Source organism: Lissotriton vulgaris, chromosome 3_1 (genome assembly GCF_964263255.1).
Source record: "Lissotriton vulgaris chromosome 3_1, aLisVul1.2, whole genome shotgun sequence".
NCBI classification, from domain to species: domain Eukaryota; kingdom Metazoa; phylum Chordata; class Amphibia; order Caudata; family Salamandridae; genus Lissotriton; species Lissotriton vulgaris.
Genome location: NC_141689.1, coordinates 1,190,346,502 through 1,190,371,749, shown reverse-complemented (window position 1 = coordinate 1,190,371,749; position 25,248 = coordinate 1,190,346,502). Strand labels below are relative to the sequence as shown.

The window sequence follows — 25,248 nt, the reverse complement described above, 5'->3', positions numbered from 1 at the left end:
GTTCACTACTCGGCCTAGGCTTTCTCACGAACCTCTAGCTATATTTTAACTCTTTGGCACGCAAATACCCTAAAGCAGGGGTCTTCAAACTTTTTAATGCCGCCCCCGTGAAAAAATAAAATTAATCGGGCTCCCCACAGAATTTTTCATAATTATTCCATTAAATTGGCAATGTTTAAATGAGTCTTGGCTCATTTAAACACAAGACATATTTACAAATTGCATGTAAATTCGGTTACTATTTTTAAAATGCAGCCGAACACACCATTTCAAACATACGATTCTTGTCAGGCAGGCCTTACCATCGTGTAAAAGTATCCACAGTGTGAATTTTAGAAATCGGGGTTGGGGTTTATAAGAATATTTGGAGTCCCTTCCCTTTTGACACCTTCTCACTGCCAGATGTAAATGACAAAAGATGTCAGTGATGGCCCATTACAGAGCGCGGCTCATTTTTCCCCAGCTTAAAACAAAGCACCGCTGCAAGCATAATGCCCCCCCCCCCCAAACCCACCAACACCCTCCCCCCCCCCCCCCCCCATCACTTGAGGCCTTGAGGCCCCAGCTAGGAGGGCCCGCCCCCCAGTTTGAAAACTCAAGCCCTAAAGCTTAAACCATGTAAAAACAAAGCAAGATAAAACTGTATGCTTAGGGCTCGCCTTTACACCTGGCTTGCTAATCCCTTCCTCATTAAATATAAATGATCAGCTAGTTAATCCCAATGGCACCAAACGTTGCCTTTTTTTTGTGTAGTTTGGGACAACAAATCCAACTACTCCCGGCTAAAAGGTAAGTGGCACACAAAGGCGAATGCCAGAGCTTAGAAGCGGGAATGCTGGCCATGGATTATGTTTTTTGTTGATTAAATTCATGGTCGACCATCTGTTGCTCAATTTGAAGATTAGCCCATAATTCGTTCCTAGCTCAAGTGAATCAAAAGTTTCTAAGAACTTTGCACATTAAATGTAATGCAGCTTCCGTCTCTTAAACGTTAAAGGGTGCGCAGCGGCCGGGGTGCCCGACTCCGGACCACGGGGTTGACGGTTCGATCCCCAGCGCCGGGTCAGCCCAGCACCACGTGACTAATAGCTCACATAATCTTCCCGAGGGCCCCCAGCGACGGGAAACCACTTCGGAGGTAGCTGTGCGCTTTACAAATTCAAGGTTATTATTCTTTTTTTATTCACCAGCTGAGAGCTATATTCATTCAGTTTAAAGGGTGAGAATGTGAGCAGTGTGTCGGTATTCCTAATACCCTGTTATTTGCCTCAAGTAAGAAATAAAGGCGTTAGAAGCGACTGTTTTTCTAAAGCATTAGGATGTGTTTTGCACCAACACATGTGCATGTTAACATGTAATATCTGCTGAAGAATAATGAAACAGAATGTGGCATGTAGGTTGCTTTAAAAGCAAAATAGAGTACATTATTTATCTTTTGATTACTACATCATCATCTTGCCCCTTAATTTAGTTTTAAACTGACACATAACGCCCATTAGCCCTGTTTATAAGAAACCTTTCTGTGCATGAAAGTTATTTAAGCAACCAATGCTAGGAGAAAACATCTCCCTACATATTATTGTGATTTCTCCTTTAGGAACCTATGAAAAGCAATGCGCAAACAGAGGCCGCTAGCAGAATTATTGATTGATTTTCTTTTCCATTATCTTTTATCGGATTTTCACTGTGAAGTACTTTTACACAAAACACTTGTCAAACAGCACTTATTTTCACTGGAAATCATTTTGATTAACACCACACAATAAATGCACAGTTTTAAATAGGATCTTAACACTGCTAAGCAAGTAGATGGCAGGAAAATACATATATATATGTTGCCATATAAGGTTTACTCGAAGGTGAGGGTAATTAGAAGGATGACCATTTTTCAGCAGGTTCTAAATTCAACTGTATATTTCTATGGGAAAGAAGCTACTTCTGCACGCTCGGGGATACACATTTGCTCCCACCAATGGGCATGTTTTCAATAAGCAACTAATAGCCTAACCGTTTTCCGACAGTACTGCCAATTTTTCCTCCAGTTCCATAACAACTATTTTTTCTGCACATTGATTTTTCTTGGCTCCCCTCAAGCCCCCTTAACACTTCAGTTGGCATTTGCCATGGAAGCTCTCAATTTCAAAATACATTATGCAGTGTCTATTCTAGCTCCCATTTGGAACACAATAAAAAGTTTCAAATATTTCCGACTGAGATCCTGACATGTTGGAGTACTTGCACATACAAATATTTCAAACTCTTATTGACAATTTCAGCATTAATACCCATTCAGTGCCCAGGAAGAGGTGTAATCAAGCTATTATATGAACAGGCTGCAAGCCAGGAGCCCTAGGTTTCAATAGCAGCTAACCAAGTCAGTCACACTGGGAGATCCTGGGCAAATAATTTAATTACTTTTACCTCTCTTACCACCATTGCCATTCATGGGATAACTAAGACTAACAAACTTATTAACGCCATAAAAATAAAGGAAATTAATGTTCATATTTTTTTTGCCCAGATATTCAAAAATCCGCTTTTAAGGTTGAATTGGGGAATTTGCAAATAAAAAAGTTTTTAATTCTGCAATTGTTGTGTCAGTAATGTCAAGAACAATGTGCCCGAATTCTCCATATATCAAGCCTCTGGTTATTTTTGACTTCTGCATACAAGACCATCATTCAATCAGAGTGCTTGTGTGGCAATGAAATGAGACCCGGATCTGGGTCTGATGGGTGAAGGGGCAGACACTCGCTTACTTGGCATGGCTTCCATCTGCTCGCTGATTACAAAGGACTGGGTGTTGGCAGTGGCTTATTGTACCTCTAGATCAGGCCTTTTTACCTGCTACATTCACAAGGAGATTTGCCTAGAGGCCTCCCTTGTTTAAAATAGATAGCGCCCTGCAGCCGGGTTCTTTGCTCCATCCGCATGGTACATGGATGCCATATAAACATCCATTTTGGATCTCATTTGTGGAGATGGTACTCAAGATGGAGCATAGAGGGAACATGCCAGTAAGCAAGGAAGTGCTGTACTCTTCCAAAGCATTACAGAATTCCTCTGGAATGGACCACTTTTCCAATGAGTAGCTCGTGAATTACTGGTAGCTCTCCGGCTACCTGTAAGTAGCTCTCCTGCTTGCAGCTCAGCCCTACTAAATTATAATTCTTTGCTTGGTTGAATTATTATATGTATTCCAAAATTGAGAGAGTGTATTAGAGGATGAAAATGTGTATATTTAGAGCTGATATTTGAAGGAAAATGGGCCAATTTCCAAAATATATTTAAAGTTGATATTGGAGTGATAAATAATGTTGTGGCATCGTGGAGACTTTTTACAAATGTGGTTACCTTGGTACCAGAGGCATTTTAGCTGTGGCTGTTCTATATTACCCATGTAGAGGCATTCCATAATGACAAATACTTTTTTACATTACGGTTGGTAACTATGACTGATGCACCTTGCATATGGTGGCCACTAATGTAATATTGTCTGATGTGGACACGGTTACAATACTAATAATATTAATAGATTTTGATGAGTTTCATGGAGCATAAGTTGCTCTCATTACAGAAAAGGTGGAGACCCCTTAGGGAGTGGAGAACAGGAGACAGGGGGCCCTTTGAAGCACAAGGACAGTCCTTACCCTACTATTGGCCCATTCTTCCCCAGAGGTGTTACTCCCACCAGATTCAAAGGTAGCTGAGCGAGCAAACCTCTCCCTTCTTTTGCCTTTGTTTTGAGTCTCCCTGATGGAGTACTACCAGCCTCATCCATTCTTTCATCTGACATTATAGGGAAAAGGCAGAGGCACAACAAGTCTGGAAGAACTATGCAAAAATGTAGGATCTGCTTGAAAGCAGTCTGAGAGCTGGTGCTTCGGTATCCAACAATCTAGGTCTGCAAATTCAGAAGAAATATTGGACTGAAACTACCAGTCAAGGAACCAGGATTCCAATTCAACCAGCACCAGGACCCCCACACCCAGTGCTTAATTTAAGCCGGTGCTTAGCACTGGCACTTAATTGGTTTCTGGTGCTCGGCACCGGTACCTAATTGTCAACACCATACTTTAGAACAGTGTACCACATAGTGGCGCTGCTCATCCAATTTAGAGATGAGCAGAACAACGATTGTTTAGGAATACAATATACATTTAAATTGTTAATACCTGCCTCCCCAGCTATTCCTTTAGCTGTGGGGACCTGAAATAATCTGAGATGTCGCATTTACATGCAAGAGAGATTGTTAGTAGTTGTTTTGGCAGAGATAACACGGGCAATGGGTGTTGCAAGCTGCAGTGGCCTCCTGGTCAGAGCCCTGGCACTAAATATTTTACAAATTAAGCACTGCCCACACCAGTGAAGACCACATAAGACCTCTGGCCAGAAGATAGGTTGTAATGGGTCCCGAACCTCAGCAATCCTATGGTCATAGAACCAGATACTTGTGGTTCACTTGTTCATGACAATGGCAGACCCCTTCCCCATTATTAGTACTGAGCTTAACTGTGTGCCAGAACAAGTCAGAATCGTCACTCTCATCAGGAATAAATTCCAATGTAATGCTCTATGTGAAGATCTTTGTGATGCTTGACTCTTTCCAGCATTCAGAGTCATGCGCTGCAGCAATGGATCACAGATCCATAGATTAAAGAGTATTTAAATTAACAGCCAACGTGTGTTTCACCTCTTACATTGGCCCATACCGATTGACCGTTTCTCAGCGTCAGTGACCGGACTTCTCATTTTCACACTTTCGCAGCGCCCAGAAGGATTCCTCTTACCATTAGTAGACATTTCGCCCTGAGGAAGCCCCAAGACCAGACGACCGATGTAAGGGGCAGATTGCTGCATTGCAGGACTCCGAATTCTGGAAAGAGTCAAGCATCACAAAGATCTTCACATAGACCCTTCAATTGGAATTTATTCCTGAAAAAAGAGTGACGATTCTGGCTTGTTTAGGCACACCGTTAAACAAATAAGACCTTTGAACTGCAGAGCTGGCGTCATTGAATACTAACTCCCATTACCTATTTGGGGAAGAGACACTTGGAAGATCTTCAACCGCCTCTAAAAAAAAAAAGTACCCAGCAACTGCTGAATAGGGGTGCTGGAGGTACACAAGCACAAATATAGTTGCTTAGGAGAGGAGGGAAGGAGGATTGAACAATCGCCGTGCAAGGCCCACGGATGGACCAGCAGTGCCAGACAGGGTGGAGAGACCCTGTGACTCTGGCCCAACTACAAGGCATCCTGCAGCAAGGCAACTGACTCACTGCAATTATGTTAGCGTGTGGGCACTCTTATCTGCCCCAGCCAGAAAGTAGCTGGAGAGGAGGGCAGATTTGAAAAAGGAACATCTGTGACAGCCTGGCACTTGAAGAAACTGTCACTGCAGCCTCTAGAAGAGGATGGCCGCTGCAACTTTGGTTGGGCTCTTTATTTGTTTGGGCACAAGGCTCGTGCTTTCAGCTCGAGGAAAATCCACAACAAAGACTTTCCTCTGCAACAAGTGCCATCGACTTCAGTCTCTGGTTTTCGGTGTTAGCACAGCCCCTCCTCTTCAGAACTGGAGATGCACATCTGTGCACAGCCGCACCATGGGCGCTGCTGCTGGAGTGACCAGAGACAAGACAGAGCGGTCACTGCTGCTTCCCTGGGACCGTGTGCGGGTTCACACACCAGAGAGAGGGGAGTCTCCCTGTCCACCTGCAGTGTTATTGGGGAGCACCTGTGCAACACCATTTAAAGATACGGTGATGAACCGAGCCTGCTGGGACCTCAATAACTGTGACAGCGATAAATGGCAGCTACACATGTAGTTTAGAAACTGCCTTACTCCACCAATTTAGCACTTGAACATTAAAAGCCTCTGTGAAGTGATAGGAGGTTGTACTCAAAAGCCTGTGTGTACACTGAACTTGTCCTGACACTTGTAAGAATCAGAGTGACATGGAGCTGGGATTGGCTAACTCTCCCCTCCCCCTCAACTCCCCAGTGATAACTGTGTGTGCACTATTTTTAAAGTCTGTGTTACATGTGTAGTTGTGTGCTGTTTGTTGTGAATATGTTTTTTCTTTTCAGTGTAAAGCACTGGCTGGATAAATATTCACTAACGTATTTGTTCGAGCTCCATTTTTCTAACTCATAGCAACAGCCTGAGTAAATCTTGGTATAAAGAGTTTATCTGTTCAGTCTTATGTTCAACAGTCTGGGATGCGCCAGGATATCCACAGTAAAAAGCTCTCAAGCAAAGCAACCAAACTGCCCTTTGACTTATGACAAGGTTCCCACAGTAATTAAATATCTAGGTCTAGCTGGGAATCCTCCAAGAATCTCTCATTCTGTGTTTTTAGTTTCAGGAATACAAACCCAAAACGCCATGTGCTTTATGACTTTTTTAATGGATAATCGCAGATAAAAGCTACTTAAACAGCTGTTCAACATTCATCTAGGTCAACGCCTTTGCTTCATTCTCGCTCACTCGTTCTTTTTTGCCTGTTCGTGACTGGGCTGAAGGTTTCGAAAAAGAAATTAAAATAAGACACCAAAATAAAACCCTTTACTATCAAATACAGCTAGTTAGGAGTAGCAGCTTACCTGGTCGTCAGTCGAACGTCACTGCGCCTTCCAAGGCCCCGGCCACGCAGCAGAGCGCGCGAGATGAGAGGTTTCAATGTCCCCGGCCTCGTCACATCATCACCTTGAGGACAAAGGCCCCTGTAAAAGGAGATGACCTGGGTGTTATTAAACGGGACACTCATTTCACGGAAGCATAGTACCGGCGGCGCCGGCAGAATTACAAACCAGCCTGGTTTAACCACAGAAACCCACACGCCGTTGTTCAGCCCCTGCAAACACCAAAACGTGTACATTGGGCAACCAGCTGCCTGGTAGCAGCAGCACGACTGAGGAGTTTTGTGGAGTTAAATATCCCGACATGTGGTTACAAACTTAAGACTTCGCCGAGACAATTTCCTGCCTTTTAGTTGAATGTATTTTTTTTCAGTCATTCCGTGTCTATGGTCTCGATGAGCCCAAACCAAACTGAGACGCTTCTCAGTCACCTAATTGACAAAACGGCGTAGGTGCCCACATGTAAGCTAGCAATAGCTTATCCTTAATATAAAAAAATAAAATAAAAAATAAAAACACGAACTGCGGCTAGCCCGCAAATCCGCTTTAAACTGACAGTGATCCCCGGTACAACATAAGTATAATACTAGTGAAATACTTCATAGAGTAGTGTAAAAGGTGCATTAATGTGCCATCTGGCTGCCTCGCAGACTACTACAAAGGCGACAGACGCCGATTTCATCACCCGGCCGAGTAGGCGGCCATGGATACGCCCTCTTCCCAGAGGACTCCTAATGCCACTAAACGCTTGGCCCAGGGGAGCCCAACAGAAAGAAGGCAGGGCAGGTGTGCGTCGACGTCAGCCGGCTCGCGCCCTGGAACGCCGCGAAGGCCAGTCCAAAGGCAGAGCTGTCGAAGCACGTGCACATCACCTGCACCATGAGCCTGAGCGAGTGTCGGATATTCCTTCACTGCACCTCTGGGTGTGATGCGCAACTGTCATTTCAAGGAATGTTACTGGCTACCAGGGCCTTGTAAAATCAGTTTACGACCTGAACTGTAAAACTCACTCTGGTGAGTGTGTGTATGGCTGCGCACATTACACTCGGCGAAGGCATCCCAAAGGTCACTTAAGTTGATAAATGTAACCAGGTAGGGGTTGGAGGTAATTAAAAGCTTTAAAGAAAGCAAGCTAGAAGAATAATTCTTAAGGTTGGGGCAGGTCGTGTCTAGCATGCAAAGCTGAGCACGTGTTCGCCCTTATGATACAGCGAAATTCTTTCCTTTCTGGAGCTCATTCGCCTCCATTAAGAACTCTACTAATAACCAAAATAACAAAAAATGTGTTAAAATAACTCCTTGCCTTACGGTGACCATCACAGAAAATGAACAGTTTTTCTTTCTTTCTCTCTTTCTCTCCCCCTTCCAATTTCCCAACCCCCTCCCCCCCGGGTCCTCTCAATTAAGAATCTTGTAAATTTGGGTCCATAACCGGATTATTATATTTAGTTCTATTCTTGAATACACGCTTGTTTCACAAGTATCTTTCTCACTAGGACTAACACCCTGCAGTTTTATCTTACTCTTATCTTTGTATCCTCGAATAACAATAAAATGCTTTGAAAAGAAAAAAAAAAATAAAGAACTCCTTGCCTTATGGGTGACCACTTTTGCAAAAGTTAGAGCCATTGGCATTGTAAATGACAAATTTTGTGTTGGTTTTGAAAAAAAACCAATAAATGACATTGTCATTTACAATGCCAATAGCTTAATCTCACGCAAATGTAAGACCGACTGCATTTGCAATGCAATAGGTTGCGTAGTTACGCAAGTTTGAGCTATTGACATTGCAAATAATGAGTTTTATTTAGGTTTCAAAAACCAAAGCATATATTAAAATGTTTCTCACAGTGCTACCTCTCACACTGCTGTGTCTCTCACACTGCTGTCTCTCCCTAGAACACACGTATGCTGTCTCCCAAACACTGCTGTCTCTCTCACACACTTTGCTGTTTCTCACACACTGCTGTCTTTCTTACACACAATGTTGTCTCTCATACACACTGCTGTCTCTCACACTTTAGTTGTGGGTTGTGGGTTTCCAGCTCATATCTGGAGGGTGGGCGCTGCTGCGTTTTATGTTTTTTTGTTTTTTTTACATACTGCCCAGGGCATTAGTGGTAGCTTCAGAAGCTTTTGTTTTGGGGGGAGGGATGTTGAGGGTCAGATCTGAGCCCAAAGTCCCGACCCCTCTTCATGGCCTTGTGCCCTCATACCTCGTTAATGCAATTGGCTTATGATTTTGCCCTTTTAAAGACACATTTTCTTTAAGATCCTCCCCCCAAACTCCCTCCCTCCATTGTGAAATCTATCTGCAAGTTGGCAAGCCTGGGCAGTAATTTTGTGGCAGTCAGTCAATGGATCACTGCAAAAATGCAGCGTACAATTCATTCAGAGTGTTATTAGAGTGTGAGTAGTAGAGAGTTGTAGAGAGTACTAGAGTGAGTAGTAATATAGTGTTCTGATAGTGACCACATTAGACGGTTACATTAATGGAAACCATATTAATGAAATCCCACAGTGTACATCTCAGTTCATCAGACCGGGATGCCAGCAGTATTGTGAACTAGTAATACAGATTGCAATGGCTCAGTGACACTGCCTGTGAGGGCAGGGTCAGGGGCCCTAAGGGTAATCCGGGGTTACTGGACCTCCGTTGGTACCACATTTTTGAATGGTTAGCATGTCCCGGGTTGCCCTGAAGCACAACTCTAAAGTACTTGACTCTCAAGGTGATGGCAGAGGAGTTTCTAAGGATCTGTTATGAAGGTAATGTAGGTTGGAGACTGAGATTTTAATAACACTCAAAAATCAATGCCCTATCAGAGCTTTTAGTTTAAAAAAAAAAAAAACAGCGTGAATACACACAGCTAAATACTGCTGGTAAAATTAGAAATATATATTCGGAATATATAGTTGGTAAATGAATATGCAAAAAAGTAAACAAGTTCATCTTTGTGGCCATTAAGCTAGAACAGATTTACTGTCACGCATGTCTGGTTTACAATTTCTGTGCAGTAGATTTTTTTTCTAAATAAATGTATGAGTTGATTGTCAGGCTGCTTTTCAAACTCTGCCATTCGCGTCTCTACCCGCTTTCCTCTGTCACACTTTGACCCCCATTTTATGGGCTTCTAGAATAATTTTCTCCATTTCTAGCACTGGAAAAAACACATCGTATTTGAGGTGTGGTGGGGACGTTCCACTATTAGTAAGAGCCCTGCGCTAAGAGATGATTCAAGAAATTCCTGGGCACCTTCTCCCAAACCTTCCAACTGTGCATCTAGGTTCTGCTCAAGCAGTACAGCAGAGTTGTGCTCATTCTGTGGAGCATCGCAATTTATTTTCACAATAGACGAATCAGCATACTATCTTCCTCCACAAATGCCTCTTCCCAACCGTGCATACATCACCTTAACTGTAAAGCTCTGGGTAGATGTGTTTGAAAACTCAGCCATGGCAGGACCGAGGGGAAGCGGTGGCACTATGCGCGGAGCGGCCAGTACTGGAGCGGATCAATTTGCGGTGATCCTGCGCAGACGATTTGGTAATCTCGGAGTGCCACAGACAGGTGTGTGGGTTAGAGTGATACACGGAGGATTGAGAGGAGGGGAGTTCGATGTGGAGTCGGAATGGTGCTTGGGAGTTGGTTGAGGGGCAAGCGAGTGGGAGCAGGGGGGGCGGGGGGCTGCGGAGGGAGCCTCGGCTCGGGAGTGGTGTATTGGGTGGTTGGATGCAGGAGCGGAGGGGCCCTTGGTTGAGAAATGTCGACGTCTGAGCAGGGGAATAATGTGTAGATCTTGGCGTGTGATCCTGGGCAAATTATTCATCACCCACAGTATCGAAAAAGAGGAATTCAGCATGGGGTGACGCAACGGGGGGGGGGGGGGGGGGGGGGGGATAAAGGCGCTGCAAGGTCTGAGGCAGGGGAGCGGTGAGGTGCGTGGGGACCCTCTTTGAGGGGTTTAGGGAAGGCAGCAAAAGGTCGGATTACAAGGTAAGGTGAGGAAGCATGCTCCGCATGGTGAGGTTTTTGCAGATAAGAATGGACTGGGTCTTTTAGAGTAATTTGGGTGTGCCCGGCAGCTATCATCTTTTTGTGGTTACTGAATCCGGTGTTAACCAGCAAGAAAATCAGAATGTACCATCGGCGTGGGCTAAGAGGGCTGACCAGAAACCCCACTACTCTGTCTATATAGGGATGCATTTTTATCACAGTTCTTGGGAAATCAGTGACGCTGGTGATATAATTGAAGCTGCCCCTAGTCTACACCTAATAAAATACAACAAAAAACAGCCAGAGGTGCACACTAGGAGTGCCGGTCGTACAAACTCTGCGCCATCTGTGCACCCACGAACCTCCAGGGTCGAAGGTCACTTGTCATCAGCAGTCTATGGCACACACAGGGCTGATCTTTGTGTTTCGAATCCACCAATCAGCAGAGCGCTGATATGTCACGAAGTTTGACTTTCTAACAGCTGCTATCAGACGACATCACCTGGATCCTGAGCAGAGGGTTCCAGACTCCAGACTCAGGGGAAGTCACGAGTCATAGCGGCTGCAGAGTCAGACGACGTCACGATGCCTAGTAGCTCCAGAGTGGGATGACGTCACGAGTCATAGCAGCTCCAGGGTCCGATGAAGTCGCAAGTCATAACTGTTCCAGAGTGGGATGACGTCACAAGTCATAGCGGCTGCAGGGTCGGATGACGTCAAGACTCATGAAGACATGCTGTTATACACCAGTAACTCTCTGCACGGTGGCCAGTGTCAGGGTCACGCGCACAGCTCTTCACAGCCGCAGGGGAGTCTCCTGGTCAGTACCACCAGCAGCTGATGTGGGATCGGCGCTTCGAGGCGCTACAGCTGTCAGGGCACTGGTTTCATCTCTTGACAGGCGTCTTGGCCCCCTCCCCAGGAGCAGGGGGGTCTCAGAGAGCACCTCGTCCCCCTCCCCAGGAGCAGGGGGTCTCAGACACACCAGCAGCCCGCCTGCTGCCTCAGCAGGGCTGCACACACGCCAGGGTGCTGCTAGTGCTTCACACGCCAAGAGGTCAGCGCTTCGGCACTAGAGCTGTCAGGGAGCTGCTTTCATCCTTTGACAGGCGTTTGTTATCCCAGAGACGCCAGGTTTAGAGCCAATCCTGGGTTGGGGGGAGGGGGTGGCTCGCCACATCCGCCCAACTTTCTGGAGCCGTGGCCAGCTGCACTAACGGGAGATGTTCTGTCTGGCAGATTTTGCGGCATTTGTGCTGTCTGTTGTGATGGAGGCGGAGCACTCATATGCCCGGAGCACATAGCTTGGTGGGAGGCCATGATTCAACCCCTGGCCGATGCACGAACGACGTCCAGTGACTTCTAAGCTTGATTATATTAGATTGTGTGTGCGTGACTGGCGAAACGCTTGGAGCATGGTTTGGAAGCCCCTGCCAGACGTACACATTTCTCTTTTAGCCCCGTCCTTTTCACACTGGGCTCCCGGACTTCCTGCTGACTTAAAAGGTTTCTTATCTTCTTTATTGGGCCATCTGGACCCATAAAGAAGATAAGAAAGCTTTTACCACAAACGTAAGTCAAGTAACCCAGTCTGAAAGGACAGGGCGCAGAGAGAAAGAAGAACGTCACTAGGACCTCTTCTCCAATGGCTGGCCACCATTTAGGAGGCCAGCCAATAGAGAAGAGGGGCGGGGCTTAACCCTCGCTAGTGAAGTACACTCTAAAACATAAAATCTCGCTTGCTCGACGTCGCATGTGCGCAGTACGCAATGCGAGACCTAAAAACAAACAGTTTTAACTCACCAAACAAAAATGGTTTTTACCAGTGATCCAACAACATTCAACACATTTTGAGAAGGGAGGAGTTCCTTTTTAGATTTTGCCTATCAGACAGTGCAGGCTGCCTGGTTTGCAAGACTGTGTTGTATGTCGGCTTACAAAAAAGTAGTGCATTTACAGCCCGCCCAGTGCTTAGCATTGATTGGCTTTGCTACTCTCAAATTCTTGCTTCTTATTTAATGGTTTACTCTTGTCTTCTTGCGTTTGTCCCTCCCCAGCAGCCCAACCTCTTTACCATCTTTCTGACTGGCAGACATGTAGCCTTCCAATGCTCACTTTATGGCCCAACCTTTTTGTTTTGATTCAGGGCCCATTGAGAATGCACCTTTTTTTCCAGGCTCTCTCACTAATATGCTTCCCCCGCTACCAAATATTCTCCCTCGTGTGCAACTTTCCCCTTCCCACAGGTTTATTTTTAGTTTATATTCTGTCTCACAACACTGGTGTTTTTCTTCTTAAAATGTTTTAACTTTTTTCTGCTTCTGGTCCCAGTGCCTTTGGTTAACATTTAGGTTTAAAAAATGGCATGGATATAATTTCGTTGGTGTGCCCGTGCCTAATGATGCTTGCGCACGCCCGCCTATAAAATGAAGTTTCCAGCTGCTGCATCATCAAGTCTTTTTTTCCCTTTTTTGTATGGTCCAATATTGTGCAGCACTGGCAAAAAAATGTTTTTGCTGATGCTGCACAGCTTCAGCAAACAGCACTGGCAATATAGGGGAGACATATTGGCTTTGCCAATGCTTGTTCACACTAGGCCTCAGGCAGCAGAGCAAGTCCTAGATTAACATTGCAACAAACAGTAGAGCAGTTGAAAAACGTTTATGTACAATAGTGACACACTTAACCTAAGCTCTTCATTTTCCAGACAATCCTGGTGCCAAGAATAAGTTAGCTACCAACATACCACACTACTTATTTTAATTTTCAAAACCTCATCAATCTACCTCCTATTTTAATTGCGGCCATACTCTTGGGTGGAAACACAAAAAACCCTTCATATAATATTCAGAACATTAGTCTTGTTTGCTCAAACACTACCTATTAAATGATGCATGAGAATACTGCAGAAGAACGAACACCTTTTGTAAGACAAAATACGTGAACAACGGCTGAAGGGTGGATTTTCCCTAAGCTTTATGCACAATTTAACATCATTTTACACCAAGCAGTGTCTTAATGGTACATAAATATGAGCACCAGGGGCCATGTTACATAATTGTGCACTTTCCCTGTTTGCGCCACAGCGCACCTTTAAACGGGTGCACTTTGCACAAATAGGGAATGTGCACACCATTATGTTGAATGGCCTGCCCTCAGGGCAACCACAAACTCATGCTGCCCTTGAAATCCGCTATGTTTTTCTCTGTGCACTTTTAAGAGGGGAGAAAGATCCCCTTAGAGGCGGGTGTAGTGAATGACTGCACCGCTTTTAAGGGGATGTCTGGGGTGTCCATAAGACCCCCATAACCGCCTTCAGACATCTGCCACGAGGGGAGCGAACTGACAGTGCATCATCTATTTGTGGCGTACTGTCAGTGGGCCTCCTGACGGCTTCTTTGCCTTTGTGTCTGTGTCCATAATATGCAGAGGTAACAAGATTCCCTCATACAAATGAGCGAACACACTCGAGATAGCCCTGGTGCTACATGTGCACCAGCTCTATCTGTATTACAGAAGGGAGTGGACAGGTATCTGCGGCCCGTTCTGTAATACCAATGTTCCCCGGAGGGTGCGCAAAGCAAGTACAAACTCCTGTTGCACCCTAGGGGCAGTTCTGTAATACAGCCCCAGTTTGTTATGCAGGCAGGGGTGGCTCCTCCATGTGGGCAGAGGAGCGACGCCCCAACAGCTTTCTCGCAGTGCGAAAAGCAGAAACATAAAATGGTATTCTAAATACAATTTTATATTTCTGCTTCTCGCACTGAGAGAAAGCAGAAGGGTTTGGTTGGGGGAGGGCAGGCGGTCCTGCTTTAGGGCAAGGGAGGAGTGGCTTTGCCCAGGGCTGACCAAACCAGTCATACGCACTCTCCCTTTTCTCCATGTAGGCTGCATGCATGGATTGGTCGGCGTCCCGGCCAATCACAAACTGTTTGGCTTAGGGGAAGGGAGGGAGGCTGCCTGCTTCCTGTATGAGCAGAGAAGCAGTGACGACGTAAGACGACACGGGACAGAACCAGGCCAGGAAAGGTAAGTTAACTTTTTTTATTGCTTATTTAAAATTACCCCAACCCCCTGACCGCAACTGTATGCAGATGTATTAGGTCTATCTTCCATAGTTAAATATCAGAGTTTCTCAAGAAAACAACCTCAAGGACACAAATAGGAACCATCTACTTTCACTATTACATTTACCAGAATTTTTTTTTAAATTCACCTATCATTAACAAAAAACACAAAGTGTCTATAATATTACCATATTATTTTTTGGCAATCAATTAAAGAACCTTTGTGTAACAGACAAATCGTTGATCTAACTTTACAACTTTGATTTAGAATATGGCAACACTGCAATACAAAGGTTTTTGATGGCGTATGATCTTCGCCATATAAAAATCTTACTATGGGCAAAATAATTCGCAGAACAAATGGGAGCAACGATAAAACAGCTAAAAATCACTTGCATCTCAACAATCTACAAGCGTATGCAATTACACAACATCTGTATTTGCACGTTTTTTAGCATGGTGCATTTATGTGTAACGGGGTCCATGGCTCTGTCGATGCTAACAGTCTTTCAAAAGCATCTTTTTCAGAACAAGATTTAAGTCCGCAATCACCCATTCCTGTATAGATGGTTTGGTCAAGTTTCTGCTTTACGCCGTTGGGATGTCACAGCAGGATTATGAGAAATGGGTGGGGGTGTTTTGCAGTACAGTCAATTTGCAGGCAAGATTTGCTGCTCTCATTAACAGAGGTCTCCGAATATCACAATATTTGGTTAGCATTTATTTTTGCAGGTGTTCCTTTTCCTTATGTTGGCTTTTTTTTGCCTTCTAGAAGCGAATGGTCTCAAAACAGCCACCACCAGAGAGGTATAGTGTGACATGGTTACACACTCAATCGACTGGATAAACACAGATTGTATTATGAGAACACTTTAATATTAATTGAATCTGTAGAAGTCTTCTACTCTGTCCATTACATCCATTCTAAATTGGTGCACGTACAACACTGCCTCGATTACTACTGATGATTACCAAATGAAAACGTTTATTTCAATGTTTCATTAGAGGGACGAGAGTCGTTCGTGAAAACGGTTTTGGCACTGAAGAAGGTACGTTTGAAAGACTAATAATGCAGCACTGCCGGTGGGCCGCCACCCATTTAAAGTCTTGTGCAAATATGTAATTACAGGATTTGCTGTACTTTTTAGACCTTAGTGCCTTTTCGGTGTTTTGGCAGAGAAGCTCGTAGTCTGGGGTTTGACTTAAGAACTTGCATGTTTTGGAGTGTTCGAGGGCCCAGCTGCTGAAAAACATAATTTATTATTACCCTCTTCCAATTCTTATTAATTTAAAATCTTTTTTTTTGAGAATCAAGACAATACAAAATGACGCACAAAATTATACAGTAAAATAGAATAAATAAAATACCAAAAAGTACATAACCATGAAGAGCATTAAGATATGGTAATTACAGTAAAGCACAGAATGAATAGAAGGTGTAAGGATGGTACATCAAATATTGGGGAACAGAGAATATTGAGTATTGCATAAGTGTATACATACAGTACTGTAATTGAGACACTAGTATACCAATGTACTGTAATACATAAGATGTTCATAAGGTGGTACCTTGATGGTCAGGTGACAGTCGGTAGTAATGTTTACCATCCATACATAACGTATTGGAACCAAGGAGCACAGATGATGGGGAAGGGTAAGGAAGGAACGATGGGAAGGGGGGAGGGGGAAGTCTAGGCAGCAATAGTATGGCAGTAGATATTAAGCACACAGTAGAGCAGCAAACTCACAGTACAAGAGAAGATATGTAGCTTACAGACACAGGTATAATGTGAGGTGTTTTAGCTTAAGGCGGGTCATAAAAAAGCTCTAAAGAGACTAGTAGGCTCCATAGCTTAGTGTGAGGGTTTTGCCAAGGAGATGAATGGAGAACGTCATTATCAGCACCCCTAAGGGACGCCAGCCATTCTTGTCAGATTTTGTAAGTGACCTCGGAAGCATTCTTCTATTTACTGAGAACTACTTTACATGCAAGAGTAATTATGAGATCTAGAAGGTGCCTCTCGTGGTCTTTTGTTATATTCGGATCAATTGCTCCCAGAAGAACATAGCTGAACTCTCTAGGAGGCCTGTAGTGATAGATGCGTTGGATGTAGTTGTATATCTCATCCCAGTATTTTTGCAACAATGGACAATGGAAAAGCATATGTGCTAGGTCCCCCACTCTGGATTTGCAGTTCCAGCTAAGCGGGCTATCTATAAGTTTCAACTTGAAAAGTTTACCCGGTGTCCAGTATGATCTATTTATCAGCATAAACTTGGTCTGCGACAATATCGGTGATATTTTGTAGTAAAATGGAGTGAGGTGGATTTTGTCCCAGTCAAAGGTCATTTTGGAGGTGTTTGGTTCACTTTCCCAATCCTGTTCGCACTTTGTGTGCCTTCTGAGGCACAGGGGAAAGGATCTTGTATATCTTTGAGACCATATGACCCATGGACATAAACTGGATTAATTTAGTACACAGTGTAGGATTTTGTGGTGTGATATCTTTAGCCGTTATTAGTGCTTTAAGGTGTAGGAATTTGTAAAAGTCAAGTGGTTGGAGATCAAGCCGTGTTTGTAAGGTGGTAAAGGGTAAAGGTGTTGTTCCCTCATAAATATCTTGCAATAGGTTTACTCCCTTCCTGGACCAATCTTCCCAGAAAAGAAGATGACCTTCTTTTAAAGTCGGATTAAACCAGAATGAGGTTAAATTTGATTTGGAGAACTTTATTTTTGCTTTACAGTGCCTTTCTAATTTAGGAGAGCCCTTTCAGTGTTGAGGAATATATACTTAGAATGAGGGAAAGCTGTGGCGTCCATAATCGTCATAGCAGGAAGCGGTAAGTCATTAATGATTGATTTTTCAACTTGGATCCAAACAGGAGTATACTCCTGGTATTTGTGGAACCAGTTGGCACCTTGTTTGCATAGATATGCCGTCTGATAGCATCTAAAGTTTGGTAGACCTACACCTCCTTTGTCTTTTGGCAATTGGAGTTTCCGTAAGGAAATTTTTGGTTTTTTATTTTGCCACAGAAAAGCATTAAAGGCCTTTTGTAGTTTGGTGAGGAAGTCATAAGACAGTAACATGGGTAGCATGCTTATTAAATAATTGACGAGTGGCGTGATCATCATTTTTAGAGTTTCCACTCTACCCCACCAGGACAAGAATTTTGGAGACCAGCCGTCCAATAATGAGGAGATCTTTTTATATAAGACAAGCTCGTTGATTTTGAGGGTGCTAATTAAGTCTCTCGTATTCGATGCCAAGATATTTAAAGCTGTTTGTTTGCCAGCATAATCCGGAGTCACCTAGAATTCCCTTATCACCTATGTTATTAAGTAGCTTAACCTCCGTCTTCTCTTGATTGCGGAATTTGTCGAAGTATCACGATACAAACTCAATAGAGGACATTAGAGCAGGAATTGCTAGATCCGCATTCTTAGATACCACCAACACATCGTCGGCATAAGCCGCAATTTTGACTGCGACATCACCAAAACCTTTGCCTTTAATGAGGGCGTTATGTCTCAAGGAGTATAAGAAAGGTTCAATCGCTAGAAGGAATAGCGAGGGGGAGAGGGGACAGCCTTGTCTTGTACCTTGTTGAGGTTCAAATGAACTTGAGAGGCAACCGCCCACCCTCACTCTTGCTGATGGATTAGCGTATAGGGCCATCACCATGCGGATGAAATCCGTCCCCAATTCAAATTTATGTAGAGTCGCTTCCAGATAAGCCCAGTCAACCTTATCGAATGCTTTTTCGGCATCTAGGGTCACTGCTACCATAGGGGAATTGGTAAGCTTTGCTTTTTCTATGATGTGCGCCAGGGTTCGCGTATTGTCGCTAGACAATTTATTTATTTATTTATTTATTGACATTTGTAGAGCGCGGCGAATACCCGTGGGCGTCTCGGCGCTAGTTAAGGGATGGATCAGCAACTGGGGTAAAAAAGACATACAAGGCTATTGGTCAAATAACCACGTCTTTAGCTGTTTGCGGAATGTGAACAGGGAGGGACTTGCTCGGATATGTGCAGGAAGGGTGTTCCAGAGTCTAGGGGCGGCAACCAGGAAACGCCTGTCGCCCCAGGTGACTGTTCTAGTGCAAGGCACAGCCAAGAAGTTCTGAATAGAGGAACAAAGAGATAGGGTTGGGACATGATGGAGAAGATTCTGTTTGAGAAAGTGGGGACCTTGATTATTGAGTGACTTGTAAACAATACACAGGGATTTGAAGTTGATACGGCTGCGTATCGGGAGCCAATGGAGATCCCTAATGATGTTTGTAACTGGTGCGAACTTGGGGATCCCAGCCAGCATTCGTGCGGCTGCATTTTGGATTGACTGCATCTTATTTGTCACTCGGACTTGGGCATTTAAGAATAGAGCGTTACAATAGTCCAAGGAGGACAGGACTAGTGAGCTGACCAGTGTTTTCCCGGCCGTGTTAGGTAGGAAAGGTAGTATTTTCCTAATCATTCTCAATTTCATATGAGCTGAAGCCGCAGTTTTATTCGCATGTGCCATAAAATTGAGGCCAGCATCGAAGATGACGCCTAGATTTCTCACTTTGCTAGCTGGACTCGGCGGGGGACCGAAAGATGGTGGGCACCAGACAGGTGACCAGCCCGGGGAGAGGTGACCGAAGATGACCACTTCAGTTTTTTCTGAATTGAGTTTCAGACAATTCGTGGCCATCCAGTCACCTATTGCCATCATTCCTCTCGTGAATCGATTGGCCACTTCATCCCCGTCCCCTTTGATAGCCAGTACCAATTGGGTGTCATCGGCGTAGGAGGCGTAGGAGAATCTATTCTTAAGGAACCGAACTTGCGACGGGTGGACCAAGTGGTGCAGCACTTTCTGGATTCTTTTGGCCAAAATCATGGCATAAATCTTACAATCGAGATTGATTAGGCTTATCGGTCTGTAGTTTTTCGGAAGCGTGGGGTCTTTACCCTCCTTAAGGAGAACCGCGATAATGTCCTCTGTAGGCGTATAGTGAATTTGTCCACTTGTGGCGAACTGGTCGTACAGATCCATAAGTGTTTCAGCTAGAGCATTCGAAAATCTTTTGTAGAACATCGCACTGAATCCGTCCGGCCCGGTGCTTTGCCAGTTTTGAGGGACTTAATGGTTTGGGTGATATCTTCTTATGATAATCGGTCGGTTTAGTTCTGTTCGGTCATTTGACGTAAGAGAGGGGAGTTTGCATTTATCTAGGTAATACCCCAGCTTAGATCAGTCAATGCTCTTATTTTTGCTACATAGCTCATTGTAGAAATCATTAAAGATCTCTGCAATTTCGATAGGGTCTGAATGTGGTGTCCCTAGCTTGTTGACGATACTTTTTATGGAGGTTTGTTGCAGTTTGAATTTCAAGTAAGATGCAAGGCTCTTACCTGCTTTATTGGTGCGGCATAATCTGAAGCTTTTCTGATGTTGGAGCCAAATTCCTGCCTTCTCGCTGATAAGTTTGTTATATTTGTATTTTTTGTTCATCATTTCAGTAAGGGTCAAGGCGTCTTTCTAACGCGGTTATCTCCTCTTCCAGCTGCGAAAGGGCAGAGTTTGCATCTCTATTCATGGCAGTTCTTATCTTAATTAGCACCCCCCTGACAGTAGACTTTAGGACCTCCCACCTTGTAAGATATGTCCTGTCGCCTTTTCTATTATGTGTAAGATAGTCATTTATGGCTGTTTCTATTGCCTCCATATTTTCTTCTTTTTTTAATACCGCATTGTAAAATCTCCACAAAGTAGATCTTTTAACCCCGTTGTAAATAGCGAGAGACATCGTTATACAAGAGTGGTCGGATATTACATGTGGTTCAATAGAGGTGACTTCAATGTCAGCGATGGAGTGAGCAGATGTGAGTAAATAATCTATTCTTGAGTATGAGCCATGTGGTGGGAGTAAAAATGTATAATCTCTGCCAGTTGGGTTCATCAGTCTTCAAGAGTCTACCAGGTTGAAACTTTTACAAAGATTAAGGAGAGCTTTGTGTGAGTTGGTTGATCGAAAGAGACGACGCGAGTCTCTGTCCAGAAGAGGATTCATGGGAAGGTTCAAGTCACCCCCTAATATATGTGTCACAGAGTCTGGTAACTTATCAATGTGGGTGCAGAGTTCCTGCCAGAAACCTTGGTCGTCTTTATTGGGTGCATAGACGTTAGTGACATAGAATTCCTTGCCATCTTTTGCTAGTTTAATGGAGACCCATCTACCTTTGTTATCGGCAACACTCTGCAGGACATCGATGTTCGCTCTTTTGGCTATGAGTGTAAGGACCCCGTTCTTCCAATTCCGATTAAATATACTAAAGCTAGAACAGCCATTGAGCAGTTTCCACAAAAAATATTTAGAGTAACTGCAAGTATTTATTTGTTAACTGTATATACAAAATGTGATTTAGTTATTTGCACACCATTACATAAAAAAACGTTTCATAAAACATCCCAAAAGTAGTGTGTTTTCAACGTAGTCTAACCTTTGGTTCCTATGAGGCCTATACATTTAGTTAGACTATGAAGGCTCTCTACCAAAGCGATACAAATAATTATTTCACTTCAATACACACAACAGCTTGCCTTGTAGTAGCAAACATTTCGAAACACTAAGTGAATTAATGTCATACGAAGGCGGGGGACTTACACGCATGCAAACAGTGCACAAACGCACTTTACTTACGCAGGCTGAAATAGTACGAGCTCAACCCATCTCAAATGGTACCTTACACACCATAGAATACTGCATGAACCAAACCTGACTCAGCTTAAAGGGGACAAAATCTAGCCCAAAGGTAGCAGGCAAGGAATTAGGAGAAGCATTCTGACGCCATCAGTTGCCTCAGCCAGAAACTAAACTAGTCATAACACTAGGATGCTAAATTTAGTCCACACTCCTACGTACAGGAATTTGCATTACAACTGATCTGTATTAATGACAGCTGTTAAAAATGTAGGTTAAAATTATATTTGACTGTAAATTCACCCCATTCGAAATACTGCCTATCTAGATGAACATAGCAAGAGGGAAATATGAATCTGTCAAAGGATGGTTTGCTCTTAAATTGCTCACCGTGAATTACTTTCATTTCAGTAATAACTTCAGCATAAATGCGTACATCAGACACTTCAAATAAAATCACTTCCTTTTGTTGTACTTTCTTTATTTTGTATTCTTTTGGAAATAATTTCGGATTAAAAAAATAAGCACGCATTCAAAAGTAGTTCTACAAAGTAATATTTTCTCTATTTTTGTTTACCTTTTTTTTTATTGTTTTCAGGGTTGATTATTTTTACTGTGATGGTAGCGACCCCACGTGAACTACTGTTTACACGGCACGGTTAATCGATCTTTATGAACTATTTTTCATATTTTACGCATGCAAATAGCAGAACACTTCTTTCACTTAACTGACCCAGCCATGTTCTTTAATTTACCATTCAGCGCACTTCTCTAATCAGCATACACGCTGCTTATAGAAGTATAGGGATCAAAACCTATGTATGGATGTGAAGCACAAAATTCACTCTTAGGGCGCACAAATGTGGTACGAACTGGACCATGCTGGAATGCCAGTTATGCTTACCAAATAAACAAACAAGAGCTAGACAGCTGAACTTTATGGAGAGAAACAGTCTCATTCAGAAATGAATTGGGTGTACAAGCATAGATAGGTAGGTATCTAGGTTTAGTAACATGGGGCCCGAGACACAGAGAAGACATGCAAGGCTGCAATTGAAAATCTCGCCAACACTTATCAGAATGAATGAATGATTGATAGATTGATAAAGAATGCTAACATTATCAATGTAAACAAATCTAATTTCGCCTCAATACACCACATTGACATTAAAAGTCATCAATTGATGCCAGCTTAAATATATATATATATATATATATATATATATATATATATATATATATATATATATATATATATATATATATATATATATAGGATAATAATAACATAAAATATACAGCTTGTTGAAGCAATCTTTGCACTCTTTGTCTGTTCGTTATTTCACTATTTATAAATGCATGCAATATTGTTAAAATGTAAATTCGAGTATTGCCCCAAAACACACTGCATCTTTGCAACGACAGACAAAAATAAGCATTTACAATGCAATGGTCTCGCCTTTGAAAAAGTTGGAGCTATTGGCATTGTAAATGACATTTTTATTTATGTGTTGGTTTTGAAAACAGATACATAAATGGCATTGTGATTTACAATGCCAAAAGCTTAATCTCTCGCAAATGCCACACACAAACACACAGACCCACACAGACTCACACACACATACATACAGTTTCAGTTTTTAACGTCTTTATTTCGAATATTCTTCATAAAAGACAAAATATTTACATACATATGAATAATAACAATATTACATAATCAATGACATTATATGAAAATTAAGCGTAAAGAACAATAGAACAAAAAGAATTAAGAATTGATTAAAACATCAATTAAATATGTGCATAAAGACGACAAGAGAAGATTATTATTGAACAAATGCATATAAAAAGACACAACATCAATACTGGTCGGAGACACAATCTAGTAAAGTAACGTACTATATGGGTTTTTCATGACGGTATGTTACAAACTGTCTTAGACCTTAATAACCAAGCCCATCCAAGGAATTTGGCCAATCCAATGGAAAGACATTCAGAGGTGTTAGTTCTTAGAATGAGCAAGGCTTCACTGCTCGACCGGGTCTTTAATCTATAGCATATAGGCTTTAGCCACTTGTGGCGTGGTTCACGGTAAGCTTTACAAACAAACAAGAAATGACCTATTGTTTCTTTATGGTCAGTACAACATGGACAAAGTGAAGTCGCCGGCTTCTGCCAACCACTGGTGAAGGCCCGTAATGGCAATGTACCTAGACGGAACTGAAAGTAAAGTTTCCTATCTAAGGTTTTGACAATTACATCCCAAAAGCACTCGGTATGAGGGACTAATTTATGCAGCAGAAACAGACCGGTCAGGTTCGGTTTCTCTGAAAGAGCAACGTACATACATACATGCCTACACACATCAAATTCCTACATCACGCACATAATTAAAAAGCACACATAAGCAGTAATTGGAGCCGATCACACACGAGTTTATGGTGTAAACAAGCTCGACTTTTTTGCTAGTTATCTTTGAAGAGTACCGAGGTACTTAAAAAGATGTTGTACTTTCATGCCCTGTTTAAATGTCTAATGCGGGGAACCTGAGCTCAATGAAATAGATTGCTGGGAAAGGAGCATAAATAAACTTGAATGGAGAGATTCCCGTTAGCCTGGCGCTGACAGAGGCTGGAAGGGTGAACTGGGCATCAAAAGGGCACAGTGCTTTCAACCGTCTTGGGCAGACACCCGCTGTGTTAGTTTTGTAGTCTGCCCCGGCTGGCCGTAGAGGAAGTGGCAGCACGCTCTAGTGTATGCTCCAAGGAGCCTTGTTGTTCACTCATTCATATAGTGGGGAAGGGATGAATACAAAATGAAACAAGCACCCTCCCTTCCTTTTGATGCTGCTCGGGAACTACCTACCCATGGTCCCTGCTTTCTCTATCCTTAAGTGAAAGCACTTGGTCCCTGCGCTAATAAGTAATTGAACGTTCAGGGAGGAGTGCAAAGTAGTACCACTGTCCGGGAACAGAAGTACGGATCCGCATGAGATCTCAGGCAGAACAGGGTGGGTAGCATAAACGCCGCCATGGGGCAAAGGTCCGCTGTCGGGGGGAGGAGGGCTCTAATGCGAGCCTCTCTCTGAGCAGGGGCGTTGCGGTTAAGTTGGGAAGGTGGGGTGAGGGGAGTAGAAGGCAACCCCCGCTATGTACTTGTTTAACAACAGAACCCACGTTATCGTCTTCGCCCACCCACTGCGTCAATACCTTAGGTAAGCGCCGGTCTGCATGAGCTACAGAATGTGAATTTTAAAAAATCTGAAAAGACACGGGTGAGGAACGCAGGATATGAGGCAACTCCGGTCCGTGCAGCTGTGAGCATCACAGCCTTCTCAACAATCGTCGTTAAACGTGATCCGCATTAGCAATGCTGCAGGAACGGAAAGGGTGGAGCTCAGCTCGCCCATGACTTATCTGATAACGTCTCTCCTTCCATCCACGACTTGCCCTCCCAGCCCCAGACAGGATATGGGTGTGGAGGCGCCCATCTCGCAGCACAGAGGGAAAAGGTTAAATTAAGTGTACGTGGGATGAGGTGAGGGCCATGACATCACCCCGTGCTGGTAAAGGAGAATCACCTAACGAGCTCCGGGCCGCGCCTGATAAGGAGGTGATTGATTGCAACTGTTTCACAGGCCGACCACCAGCTATCGGACACTGAGCAGTGCCCACGCTGTGCCACAACAACCGCTCCAGGCAACTATCAGAAGACCAGTAACATTAGACGGCCATTGGTAGAAGAGTCCAAAGTACGGTCACGGTGCGGGAAGTCAGCTGGGAATAGATATTTGAAATGGGCCCATAGAGCAGAACAATGGGGTGCGGGAGAGGCTTCAGAGGGGAC

The 25,248-nt window shown here is 43.6% G+C and overlaps 1 protein-coding gene across 2 annotated transcripts in view; it reads right to left on the bottom strand.

Moving 5' to 3' along the window:
• Positions 1 to 25,248, bottom strand: part of PCGF3 (polycomb group ring finger 3) — a 376,752-nt gene that overhangs the window by 250,730 nt on the left and 100,774 nt on the right. Inside the window, exon 2 of one of the 2 annotated variants that reach the window (XM_086961653.1) lies at positions 6,607 to 6,726. The exons of the other annotated variant lie outside the window; for it this stretch is intronic. The gene's annotated coding sequence lies outside the window, so the exon portion shown is untranslated. The remainder of the gene's footprint in view (positions 1 to 6,606; positions 6,727 to 25,248) is intronic. 2 annotated transcript variants of the gene reach the window in all.